Source organism: Nannospalax galili, unplaced genomic scaffold (assembly GCF_000622305.1).
Source record: "Nannospalax galili isolate Female #2095 unplaced genomic scaffold, S.galili_v1.0 scaffold617, whole genome shotgun sequence".
In the NCBI taxonomy this organism is placed as follows: Eukaryota; Metazoa; Chordata; class Mammalia; order Rodentia; family Spalacidae; genus Nannospalax; species Nannospalax galili.
Genome location: NW_008341872.1, coordinates 2,784,750 through 2,790,749, shown reverse-complemented (window position 1 = coordinate 2,790,749; position 6,000 = coordinate 2,784,750). Strand labels below are relative to the sequence as shown.

General features: G+C 33.9%; 1 protein-coding gene across 1 annotated transcript in view; it reads right to left on the bottom strand.

Moving 5' to 3' along the window:
- The window catches only part of Rsrc1 (arginine and serine rich coiled-coil 1), a 413,201-nt gene that overhangs the window by 204,606 nt on the left and 202,595 nt on the right, over positions 1-6,000 (bottom strand). The gene's annotated exons all lie outside the window — the stretch shown is intronic.

The window sequence follows — 6,000 nt, the reverse complement described above, 5'->3', positions numbered from 1 at the left end:
ATCAAAATCTATAATTGTAATACTGAGAAATAAAATATCAAAAAAACCCCAGCATGATATATTTTGCTATTTAACTTCCTGTTTTTGACTGTAAAAGAAACTGCTGGTGATACAAAAAATAAGTATCTGTAGTAGTAAAGATAATTTAAACAGACATTTGATGAAGTATGTCAAATGCGTTATTTATTTATTTGTTTGTTTGTTTAGGTCTTTTTGAGACAGTCTCCCTGTAGTCCCAGCTGGTCTGGACTCTCTATGGATCTGCCTCTAGAGTGCTGAGATTAAAGGCGTATGTCACCATGTCTGTCTTCAAACTGGAAAACTTTTAAAAGATTTAGATCTATACCAATTTATTAGTGACAGATGAGCTTTGATTTTCCCCACTCTGATCAAGCAATATTTTAGTTTCAACATAACTACATGTCTTATCTTTTTAAGATTTATTTTATTTTAATTATGTGCACTTATATGTGTCTGGGTGTAATATGCATGTGAGTGCTAGTACCCTTGGAGTCCAGAAGAGAGTTCTGGATCCCTTGGAGCTAGAGCTACAGGGAGATGTAAGCTGCCTGATGTGCATGCTGGGAAGTCAATTCAGGTCCTCCACAAGTGCAGTACATACTTTTAACTGCTGATATCACTCCAGACTCAGGTCTTAACCATTTGTAACATGAAATTATATGTATTTAATTCCAACTTTCTTTTCAATTTCTGTCTCCTATTTTTCCTTTGCTGGAAAAAAATACTCTCTTTTTTTCCAGTTTCCTTCATCTTTTCAAAGTTCCCTGACTTTAATCCCTTTGGTTTTGTTGCTTAAAAACTATACACAAGACTTTCAACCTTGGCTCTTACTGACTAATCTCACATAGGAGCAATGACCATTCCATGGACTGGCACTTGTCTTAGGCCATTCTCTTTACTCACTCTTCTGGCAACCTTAGCAAAACTATAAACTCAGTGTAGAAATGTAAGGGCTGGCAAGACTCATTTTCTAATCTCTAATGTTATCACAGTCCTAATTCGATAAATGACAAGAATTACCACACGATGTGAGAGAAGGTTATGCTGACAGAATATGTTTGATTATTTCAAACTTTATTATTACAAAATTAATATGCCTAATATTTGAGTTTTCACAAGGGCATTCTATGCTTAACTTAAAATTTAACCCCAACTATAGCAACATTGTAAAAATACATAAATAGGACATGTAGTATAACATGCACACACTCACAAATACACATAATGAATTAAGGCCTCCGTTCATGACTGACTACCAATTTTCATTCACAGATAATGACTCTTTGTTTATCCTTCTAAAGATATTCTGTTTAGCTGTGTCTATGTATATGACTCTGTGCATCTTTCCCCTCTTCTGTGTTTTATAATCCCAAACAGAAATGTATTATACACACTATTCTTTAGGTTCACAAAGCAATCTACCTTGAAGTTTATACTACTCAATATGTACCTCACTTTCCTTGTGGCTACTGTCTCAGATAATGGTCATTAGAATAAGAAAATGATGTTGCAATATACAAAAAAAAAAAACCCACCAAAACACCACCAACAACTCAGATTTAAAATACAAAGCCATAATTCATTATCTGAAACCATTGGGGCTAGACATACTTCAACGTGTTTGGGTTTTAGAAAGGTAATAAGGCATATAAACAAATTTTATGTCAGGTAACACTCAGGGGCCTGGAGCAGAAATGCAGCATTATACACATTAAGGATTCTGAAGGAAGCATGAAAATGGGATTTAAAAAAAAAAAGACTAGTAAAAATTATAAATGGATCATTTGGTAACTGTTGTTGCTGTCAATTGTATCTGTCACAAAATTAAGGAAAATCTAGTTTTCTGAGCTATTTGGATTTTAGAACTGAGGATAAGAAGCTGTTCTTCAAAACAGAAGAGAAAGGTAGGATATTGCTTGGCTATGTTTTCACATGGCACTTTAAATTAGAAGTTTTTAAAAACGTGTTTTAAATGCAAGGTTATAAGGAAAAATAGGCATTAATCCCAACACTCACTTTTCTTGACTATAAAACACAGCTAAAGGTAAGCAACCAGAGTCCTGGCTATCCAACATTCTTACTTATCATTTTTACCTAACTGCATCTTTCTGTTTTCATAGCTGTTGCCTTAGTTGAGACCATCCTCTTTTCCCACTTAAATTACTGCATCGGTCTCTTAATGGACCCAAATGGCTCCTGCCTTGCTCAATATCAATGTGCCCTCCATAATAAAGCAAAATCTTTCTAAAATATAACCTTTCTCAAAATTTCAAAAATAATCTTCTGCTATTGCCAGAAGCTACACCTCATGGAAAGTCATGGCAGTAGCAGGAGTGACCAGACCATTAAACTGGTTTCACTCACACTGAACCACTTGCTCCATCTCCCTAAAATGCTCCTTTTCTCTCAGTCTACCCTGATTCTCCTCATTTAGCGAACAAACAACAAAATGAAAAACAGTCCCTCAGGACTCAACCTAAATTATGTTTCAATGGAAGAAAACTTTCCCTTATGCATAACATAATGAATTCTTCCCAAAGTACTCCTGTAACACTCTGGACAAACCCTGCCATAGAATTCACTATGGTTCATTAAAAATGCTGATTTAGTTTCTCAAAGACACCATGGAAAAGGAAAGTCAGTGAGGAAGTGCAATGCATCTTTTAATTTTCATATTCCAGCCCTACTTGTTAATGTCTTAATCAGTGCACTTAACCAACTGTAAGCATCTGATATCTGCCCATTTTGAGACAAGGTTGGGTGGATCAGCAGCAATCAGCTCAGGTCTCTGAATGGTCGTGCCCAGCTCCAGGCTGTAACCAACCCACAAGGCAAGACATTTACAGCTGTGAGGAGCTGCTGGGATAGTAACATTAGGAAATGGGGGAGGATTTGCACTTGCGTGAACACATATGGGGAGGTTGTTTTGCTTTGTTTTTTTGTACTGTTTTAAAGGTCTCAGAGAAGTGCTTACAACTAGACTAGAACATTAGAGGCTTTCCACACCAGTTCTCAAATTAACTGGAGTGAAAAGCCAGGGAAGAAGAGTCTCAGATAACATGGGAGGTGGGGGTGGGACAGGGGTCCTGAAATATGTTATTAACAAGAGAAACATAACAATAATTCAGGAAGGTTTTCAAAAGAAGACTTAAAAACCAGGGAAATATGAACCAAAGGAAATCTATAGTGACAACTTTAATGACAAAATATATTTAAGTCCTCTATTTCTTCTAATTTTATACATAATGGCCATTTCAAAATGACACAAATAAAACAATAGGAGTATATATAAATATAACATAAAGTACATATAGGCAATATAATCTTTGTTCCAGAAGCAAAGTATCTAAATTTGAATTTAAGCTCTATTACAAAGTAGTCACTCATGGAGCAAGAGAGCTGGCTCAGCAGTTATGAGCAGTGGTGCTCTTGCAGAGGACCCAGGTTTGGTTCCCAGCACCTACAGAGTGGCTAACACCCATCCATAACTGCAGTTCCAGAGGAATCTGACACTCTTTTCTGACCTCCACAGGCACTGCACAACACTGGGTATTCATATACATAAAAAATTAAAATACTAAATAAAATAATTTAAAAACAAGACAGTCACACGCTTAAATGATTATCCATTTACCCTCAGCTGTGTAAATAATCAAGGAAAATACACAAAAAAGCACATTAGAAGAATATTTAAGATTTGTGTAATATATAAGTTGCTGTGAAAGAGTATTCAGGATAATGTTTATGAGGTCCAGTTGAAACTAAACAGTACTATAGAAATGATATTGCGGAGGGTGATATTTAGTGTGAAAATCCTAAAAGTGAGTCCAAAAGTTTTGATGGATTTTTAAAAATATGGACACAAACTCCAAGACACTGATATAGGGATCCTGTAACAAATGGTGTAAAACCTGTCCTCTTAGCAGTCTGTCTCTTGGGTTGTCCCTGTCATGACTTCATCAATATTTGTGCAACTCCTTTTGCCCTGTGCTGAAAGCAGACTTAATTCAATTATAGGTCTCAAAACTGATAAAATGGTCCTGAAGTGGAAAATGGGAAGAGATTATTGGCAAATGAATAAAGATTTGTATCGAACTAACACACAGGAGTACAGCAGGTCTTTTTTTTAATCATTCCCTGTCTTAAATCTTCTGGGAACCATGAGTTTCCCTTCCCCTCATGCAGCACATCGATTTCTGAATTAGACTGCAATATTAAATAATTAATATACTTGCCATGATTGATGTTCTGCATTAGTTGAATATTAGGTTATCAATCAAAATCCACTTGGTTTAATGTAATAATATTGAAAAAGTGTCACGGGTTGTTCATCCAATTTGTACTTGAGGCAGCACAGATAGCAATGTTGGCATAACACAGGCTATAAAGCAGGAAAGGCAGTAGCTCAAGGTTCATAAGGCAAACACAGCAAATCTAGCTGAGACAGTCTGAGGGGGTCCTGAATAAACCACATGGCTCCTGTATCTTAATCCAAGGAAAAGAGGCCATGTCATGCCATGACAAGGAAGAAAAAAATAGAGCAAAATACTGTTTTCCTTTTGCTGCAGACACATTTCACTAGTTTGCTAAAAGAAATATGTTCTAAGTTCAGAAACTTGCTCTGGTAAAGCTTGTCTCTTCTTACATTTCTAAACAAAAGCCTAAAGAAAGAATTCCTAGGAAGGAATCCATTTTTTCCTTCATTCTTTCTTCTTTTTTAAAATATGAGTATAATAAACAACCAAAGTGACCATTTGGGTTTTAATGAGCTACATGAATGAGATGAAGGAACAACAATTAATGATGGTTTCAGGGTTTAAAATTCTCTTGCTTTTGATGATGACATTCTCTTTGTTTCTCAATGTTTTGAACTCACTTATTAAATATTAGCTTAGAAAAAAATTTAATTACCTGCTTCTCAGGTAAATCTTTTCCTGATTATTCCCTATTATTTCAATCCAATATCTATTATTGATCTACTTACAAAAGTAACATTTTAAAATAAATTTAGTAAGCAAAAGACACCCAAAAGAAAAATGACTTTTTGGTGAGTAGAAACTGAACAAAGAATAAATCAACCTATTACAGAGAACAAGCCAAAATTCCAGGGAGTATTTCATTATAAATCCTAGTAAAATATAATGCACATAATTAATAGCAGCATTACTGTATCATTTCACTGACCAAGTCCTTGAGAAGTAAAAGATTAAATACAGTTATAATCAGTAATACACATGCATTATTCATATAAAATATGAATGTACATGGTAATTGTGAAAAATGAAAGATCTCAAAAAATTTTATATTAGGCTTTTTATCATTAAATATACTATTGAATTTTAAAAGATCAATATGGTATAGCTTTCTATAGATAGAAAAGCTAAGATCAGAGATAATTTTGTGTTTTCTCTTTCATAAAGCAAAATCCAGATGAATTTTTTTTACATGATGATAGTCAAAGTTTATAAAGTTTATAAAAATACACAAATAATAAAAATATTTCTATATTTCTATAAAAATATATCTCAAACAATAAGTTACATATATATATCAGATTCTGTTATATACCAAATGTTTTTTATGAAAAATTTTATAATGCCTAAATCTAAGGAAAACCTGGGTTTGAATTTCTGCCCTATTATTTACTAAATGTGTAATGTTAAGCTAAATCTCTCCACCCATTTTCATGCCTTACATTCAAATCAGGAACTAATAAAAGATAATCGGCATATATGTAGAATGTCCAAGTCACTAAATATATAGTAATGGTAAGATGACAGACTAAAGAGACTGCATGCCATGTTCAGAATGAGAAATAACTTTTATAGAAGTCTTAACTACTTTAATCATCCTGAAACCTATTTTGACTTAATGTACACAAATGAAAGTCATTACCACTTTTAAACACGAAATATACAAAGCTTAGTGCAATAGCTAGAAACCTGTTATAAATCTGTGTAAATTCTGATATAAACACAC